The following is an 8061-nucleotide window of genomic DNA, read 5'->3' on the forward strand; positions in this document are numbered from 1 at the left end:
CAGGGCAGCTGGAAATAATCTTTTATACTTACCTTTCCTAAGACATCTAGGATCAGCAGCAGCAGTCCTCTGATGTTGGCAGCATCAGAGGTGTCTTCACCTGGCGGGGGGAGCTGCAGGAATCACTTCCACAGCACCCAAGCAGGTAAGCTGTGTCTGTGAGCCTGCAGCTCCCCCGCCGGCTGAAGACACCACAGATGCTGCCACCGTCACAGGACTGCTGCTGATCCTAGATGTCACCGCCACCCGGAAGGTAAGTGCCAAACCGTGTACCCGACCGGGTAGAACCTTTCATTTTGGCCGGGTACCCGTTACCCATTTTTTTATAGTTGAGGACCCAGTCCAACACTATTCTCTATTCATCTGCTCCTTCCTACATATCATCTTTGGTCTCGTTATGCCCTTCCTCGTCTCCTAAGCTCTACTAATAACTGTCTCCATTATACTTCTTACACCTCTACTGCGCACTCGCTCTCTTGCCTGAAACCCTTTCCCATCAATTTACCTGTGAAACTCACACACACTCAGTATATGCCAACATACCCTCTTCCACCCACATTTAAGATCAACCTTAAAATTCACAACTTAAATGAAGCATTTCAATAGCTTTTACTCGTTGCTACTGTCACTCATTCAGTCACTAACTATTGTTCCCAAGAAGTGCTTTATACTACAAGTACCCACCATTAAGGACAAGCATTGTCATCTACTGCACTTGTTCCCCCACCTGTTGTCTCTCTGTAAGTCTCCTTACATTTCTCTTAGATTGTAAACTACCCAGGACAGGGATTTACTTTCCTATTGTCTGTTTTTGTTTGTTGAACTTATTGTATAATAATTTCCTGTACTTTTTGGTCTCTCTTGTAAAGCGCTGAGTACACAATGGGTGGTATATAAATAGAGATATATGCAGAGTCTAGAGACAAGGCACACGTGTATAGGTAGCTACAGTTTATCCGGGACCGTATGCATCCTTGAAGTGCCTGTCCCAGTTATTTTCTATTGATTGCAATGTAGGAGTGTCTGTCCTGTCTTATTTTTTTTATTATTATTATTATTATTATTATTATTATATATACAAAGATATATACAAAGATTGTTTCCTGTCGTTAGCATGACATTGTGTGACACAGTGTGATGTCATTGATTCAGTAGATTGTGTGCAGACCGGGACTGCAGTACAGTTTCACTGACATGAATAACTTGTGTGGTAGAAGCTCTAGAAGGAGCACAGCTGTGGGAGGGAGGTGGATTTGCTTTGTATCACATGGTTTGGAGCAAGGTTCATTGTATGTATCGTCAATAATAATTATAATAATAATAATGCAATGCTTAACTTTTTTATTTCAAGAGGAAAGACTGCAGAACAGAAGTGAATATTGAAGCCATGTGTTCATTTTCTTGCAAAATAGAAAATTGAAGGACAGTTGAAGAGGAGGAAAATGACTACACAGAGACAGATAAGCAATGTGTATATTTCTCATTTAGTATTTGTCGTTTTATTGACTCCAAAAAATCCGGCTGCTAAGGGTTTCGCATTGGACATATTCACCTCTACTCCACCCCTTCCTGTGATCTGTACCATGCAGATTTTTGTTGATTCAATACATCATGAATAGAGTGTGGCTACAGTATGAAGTACTGACCCAAGGACCACATCTACTACCATTCATAACAAGAACATGTGCAGTAGCGCACTGCTGCAGTTCTATGTTATTGCTATGAAAGGTTGAGGTGGTGCAATCATATGAATCTTGAGTGGGAGGGATCCTGTTTGCATCATTTAATTTGATCTAGGCCAGTAGAGTATATAACTCTCAGTACAGGTTACATATGGCATCAGTATTAGTGATTTAAAGAACAGAAAAACAGGAGTGGAGAACAAAACCAAGTAATGTTGAAGTTACTACTTTTTACTATTTACTTGGTCAGTCTGTACTGTCTACTCCCCACACAGCTGCTAAGGGTTTCCATTTGAGATACATTCACCTTCTACTCTGCACTACTGTGCTACCCTCTATTCAGAGATGAGTTCAAGTCATGTTTACCACTCTAAATCGCTCTGCAGTCATTGATTCAGCACATCATGGGTAGAGCATGGCTATAGATACAGCAAGCTTTATTTTACCCTAATATTGCATTAAAAAATAGAATATCACTCAGTTTCCTACAGATTTACTGATGCTGATAATGCAGAATCTCACCCTCCCATCATAATACACCAGAGGAAGAAATAATCCTTGCTATATATGTACATTGTGTGACATATTGCCTCCATGACCATTGATGGCAAATACATATTCTGTATAGAGCAGCTGTGTTATGATGTAGTTGTTATTGATCATCATTGAGATATAATCACAAGAATCTTATGCAAAGGGAAACTGTCATTAGCATAGTGGGATTTCAGCCCCCAAACTTCTGTAATATTAATGCAATGTCTTACTTTTATTGCAGTGAACACCGAAGAGACGGATCTACTACAACACTGCACAGGACAAGAGTATACACTACAAGCAGCAAAATGATCATGCAGTTGACAATATGTTGTTCTGGTAATGTGCACAATTATTATGTATGGGCTCCACACCACAGTGCTGGACATATTTTGTTAACTTCAACACTACCCCTACCATGGAGATGTCTTCCTGTGATTGGTGTTACTGATTCAGTACATCATATGCACAGTGTGGCTATTATATGATGGATTGATTTAATGAACCCACCAAACACTGATGACATCTGTATCATCTTCTGTAAAGTGCATCTACAGCAGGATATTATCAGCATTTGGGGTGATATAATCAGAGGCATCTATGTGCTTTTGTGCTGGGTAAAGTCCTCCAGCTGAACCGCCCCCCGCCCCCCACCCCCCTACACCTCCTGCCACACAGGCAAACTTACTTACACACACAGCACACTTACTTATGCACACTGACACTTGGCATACCTACACACACACACCCCACAGCCACTGGCATGCATGCAGAGTCCTGGGTATGCAGGATGGGCATGCAGAGTACAGAATATCTCCACCTTGCTCTGGCCCGTACTCTTGGCCTACCCCCAGCATCTGTCACCCACAACCTCTGTTCCCTCCCTGTAAATTGCTGCACTAACACACCTTGGTCAGCGCTACAACCGATCACAGCACCGGATCATGTCACTGTGATAGGAAGCAGTGCTAATTGACCGGTCAATCAATGCCACGTGGCAACATACGCACCAAAAGAGATTTCCATGCCCCCTGACAGGCTACTCCCTGGGCAGTGACCCTGCTCATCTTCCACCTCTGATCACAATATTCTCTCTTGGAGAGTGTAGCAAATTGGAGTTGGGGGAATTTCACCTCTGCAGTGCATGTAGAGTCCTGTATGCAGAGTACAGAAAGTCTCCACCTTAGTCTGGCCCGTACTCTTGGCCTACCCACAGCATCTGTCACCCACAAATAATACATACACTAATACTCCCCACAATACACACTTTAATACCTCCTCAATAATAATCTCCCCAATAATATTATAGTCTTAAACACAATATACACAATACCCCCTAACACAAGATACCCAATCTAACACTCTCCTCTGCACCTCAACATAATATACACACTATAATACCCTACACACAATATAATACTCCCACACACACACAATATACACACTATCCTCCTACCGCCATAAAACACAACCAATAATACACACACACTTTGTGGATGTTGGGACCAGCTCCTTGCATGCACCAGTGAAAGAGAGAGGCCTGCCATCCGTGCCTCCCTCCGTTTCCCATCTTCTCCCTGTCTCTCTCCCTCCCTTTCTTTGCATCTCCCTGCATCTTTGCGTATACCCAGTCAGTGACGGCTCCGGTCACGTGATGCCTTAATATGGGCTTATCCATATATCTGTTGCAGAGATGGAGAGAGACCTGGAGATTTTACATTTCCTTATAATTCATATTGGTACTTAGTACGGGCACTTATTGTTTTATCAGTACTGGGTACCTGACCGTACTGGCCTACGAGTGAGAAGGGAATATTGGCATCACACAGTTACTGTTGAATATGTCATTCAATCCATTTTGAAAATAGTAATGCAATGTGGTTTTGTTTTGTTTGCTTTTTGCAGTAATGAAGAATGAAAAAGTTATATTAAAATTAAATTGGAGGGGAACTGGATTCAGCATTTCTTCATGAACTCTGCACTTGTGAGCATTGACCTTCTTGAGTGCCCTGACAGGTACACGCAACTTTAAGACTATAATCTTCATCAACTGCTGTGCAAGCTTTCGTGCTATACCTCCCCCTCCGGTTTTGATTTATACATTTGCTCTCTCAATTCATGTCCTCTAATATCTGGAGGCTCTCTCCTAGCATTTCTCTCTACCACAGCACGTCATCCCAATGTAACCTCTCTCTTGTTCTTTCTGTTTACTGTTTCCTCACTCCTCTGTAAAACTTTTCTAATTTCTCTAACTTCCACACTCCTGCTTTTATCCACATGTTCTATACACTTTCCTTCCCCTACCTTTGCATGTGTCTACACAAAGCACCATTTGTACAGACCTCTATTGCAGCTATTTCTGCACTGCTCAATGAAATGCACTCCTGCACATCCTATTCTCTTCCACCTTCCCTCATTCTCTACGCCCCCCTCTCAAAGCCCCCTCTCTCTATGTCTCCTCTCTCTACGCCTATCTGTCTCATTCTCTTGACGCCCTTCTCTCTCTACATATCCCTATCTCTGTCTCTCTCTACACCTATCTCTGTGTCTCCTTCTATGCTCGCTGATGTTGGGGGATATCTCTTATAATCTTGGACCGGCTCATATACACATCAGGCCTCCCTACTAAGAGTGTTAACCTATCTAATGTAATCCACATTCCTTTCCTTACTTTTCTCTTCCCTTCTCCTGTGCCCTCTGGAATGTCCACTCTTACTAACAAGGCTCTAGTTGTACATAACCTCTTCTGCTCTCATCAGTCACAATCAGTCATTCCCCTCACCGCATCTTACCTGTCCCACTGATTTGCCTCTGCTTAATTAAACTCTCCTCTGACATCTACTCTAACCTCTCTTCTCTCTTCTCTCTCTTTCTTTCTGCTTAAACTAACAATCTTATTAACTCTTACAATGCTATCCTCCTATCTATATGCCCCCTATAGGCTCTGACACACTCATCCCTCTAACCCACACCTTTGGCTAAATTCCCAAACACACTCATCACACTTCCACTTGCTGTTCTTAATACCTACGGAGGAAATCTCACACTTTGTTTGATTTTTCTACAGTAAAAATGTCTCCTGTCCTGTATAAAGCTGCTCTCTAGGGCTAAATACACTACTTTTTTCCACACTCATCAACACTCAAATTTAATTTACGCTGTTTTTTTTCTCTGTATTTGACTCCCTCCACTAACCTTCTCCTCACACTTGCCATCCTTCCTTCACTTCTCCTCAAGCATTTGACTACTTCAGAGGCAAGGTGGATGCCACCCACAAGGAGATTCCTTCTGTCCCTTCCCCCTTCTCTCCTTCTACCCAAATCTCCTTCTGCACTTGACTCCTTTTCTTCTCTTACAGAGCTGGAAGCTAATCATCTTCTATTCTCCCTCTACCACATGCCCTCTAGATCGTATCCCCTCACACCTTACTGCATCTCTTAGTCCCCACTCTCACCCACATCTTCAATTTCTCCCTATTCTCTGGATTTTTGCCCTCTTACTTTAAGCCTGTAGCGGTCACCCTTTTGTCAGAAACAAACTACACCCTATGTGCCTTACTAACTACCGCTCTGTATCCCTCATGCTGTTTGCCTTCTAATTGCTAGTGTCAACATTCTTAAATCACATGCCCTCCTGGATCCTTTACAACCTGCCTTTCGTACAGCACGTTCTACAGACTGTGCTTAAAGCTAATTCCCAAGGTTTTTCCCTACTAATCCTACTTGATCTATCGGCTGCGTTTGATGCTCTCAATCACTCTCCTCCTTCATATTCTAAACTCTCTCTTGGTATCAGTAACACAGTTCTATCCTGGTTTTCATCATAACTTTCATGTCACACATTCTCCATCTCTGTTGCTAACATGTCTTCGTCTTCTATTGATCTGTCTGTGGGTATACATCAGGGCTCTGTTCTGAGATCTCTCTTTCTCTCTACATACTATCATTTGGTGACTTCATCAATGCTTTTGGCCTTAGATATAATCTCTATGCGGATGATACACACACAAATCTATCCACCCCTGTTCTCACTCCTGCAATCCAGTCCCTACTCTTGGGTTGTCTCCTGGCTATATGCTCATGGATGGCACTCCACTGCCTTAAACTTAATGTCTAACACTGGGCTCATATTATCCCCTTTCTCCATCACAGTAAACAGTACTACCATCTATCTTGTCATCAAACATGTTGCATAGGAGTAACATTTGGCTCTTCAATTCCATCTCCATTCACATGCACGGCTATGGGTAAAATGTGTTGCCTCTTTCTCTGTAATATTGCCAAGATCTTCCCTTTCCCCTCTCAACCTACTGCTAAAACTAAAATGTATACTGTTATCCTATAGGTTATTTTAACATACTACTAACAGGCCTCCATGCTTCACAACTTTCTCCTATGCAAAACTCTGCTGCTTGAATTATCTCACTTTCTCCCACAACAGTCTCTGCTCATCTCCTTAAATCCCTGTCCTGGCATCCCATCAAGTTTTTGTATCACCTACAAAGTTCTCCTCCTTACCTTTTTGTTAAGGCTCTCCATTAATCTGCTCCTTCTTGCATATCATCTTTGATCTCTCGTTATGCCCTTGCTTGTCTCTTGCACTATAACCATAACTGTCTCCTGTAAACTTCTTTCACCTCTACTGTTCTCTCACTTGCCTGAAACCATTTTCCATCACTGCACCGTACATGTGAAACTTCCTCACACTCAGTATATGCCAACATAACCTCTTCCACCCACATGTAAGACCAATCTTAAAATTCACGACTTAAATCAAGCATTTAAAAAACTTTGACTCGTGGCTACTGTCCCACACCCACAGTCACTGCTAACAACTATTGTTCCCAAGATGTGCTTTCTACTAATTGTACCCACCATTAAGGACAAGCATTGTCATCTACTGCACTTCTTCCCCCAACTGCTGCCTCTCTTTAAGTCTTCTAACATTTCTCTTAGATTGTAAAGTTCCCAGGGCAAGGATTTACTTTCCTATAATCTGTTTTTATTTGTCGCACTTATTTTTTAATTATTTTTCCCCTCTCCCCTAATGATATACATATAGGTTTTCCTGTCATTTGCATGACAGAGTTATTATGGTTAACTATTGCATCATGTAGACTGCCTTTTCAGTGTGATGTAATTGATTCAGTACTTTGTGTGCAGACTGTGACTGCAGTACAGTGTCACGAACATTAATGACTTGTGTGGTAGAAGCTCTAGAAGGAACATAGCTATGGGAGGGAGGTGGATTTACTTTGGATCACATGGTTTGGCGCAAGGTTCATTGTATGTATGATCATAACCATGCAATGCTTAACTTTTATTTCAGGAGGGAAGAACAGTGAATATTGAAGCCATGTGTTTCTTTTCTGTCAGAAGAGAAATTTTGAAAGACAGTTGAAGAGGAGGAAAATGACTACACAGAGACAGATAAGCAATGTGTATATTTCTCATTTAGTATTTGTCGTTTTGTTGACTCCACACAATCCAGCTGCTAAGGGTTTCGCATTGGACATATTCCCCTCTACTCTACCCTTCCTGTGATCTGTACCATGCAGGTTTTTGTTGATTCAATACATCATGAGTAGAGTGTGGCTGCTGTATGAAGTATTGACCCAAGGACCACATCTACTACCATTCATAACAAGAACATGTGCAGTAGCGCACTGCTGTAGTTCTATGTGTTTTATTAAAGGTTGAAGTGGTGCAATCATATGAATCTGGAGTGGGATGAATCCTGTTTGCATCATATGGTTTCATCTAGGCCAGTAGAGTATATCTCTCAGTACAGGTTACACATGGCATCAGTAGTAGTGATTTAAAGAACAGAAAAAACAAGAGAAACT

The 8061-nt window shown here is 41.9% G+C and overlaps 1 long non-coding RNA gene across 1 annotated transcript; it reads left to right on the forward strand.

Annotated features, from left to right (window-relative positions):
* Positions 1-2155: 2155 nt before the first annotated feature.
* LOC142486585 (uncharacterized) lies at positions 2156-7842 on the forward strand. Its single transcript, XR_012799043.1, has 3 exons — positions 2156-2555; positions 4122-4232; positions 7545-7842. It is a non-coding gene; the product is annotated as an uncharacterized LOC142486585 (long non-coding RNA).
* The last annotated feature ends 219 nt before the right edge of the window (positions 7843-8061 follow it).

This window comes from Ascaphus truei, unplaced genomic scaffold (assembly GCF_040206685.1).
Source record: "Ascaphus truei isolate aAscTru1 unplaced genomic scaffold, aAscTru1.hap1 HAP1_SCAFFOLD_965, whole genome shotgun sequence".
Classification (NCBI taxonomy): domain Eukaryota; kingdom Metazoa; phylum Chordata; class Amphibia; order Anura; family Ascaphidae; genus Ascaphus; species Ascaphus truei.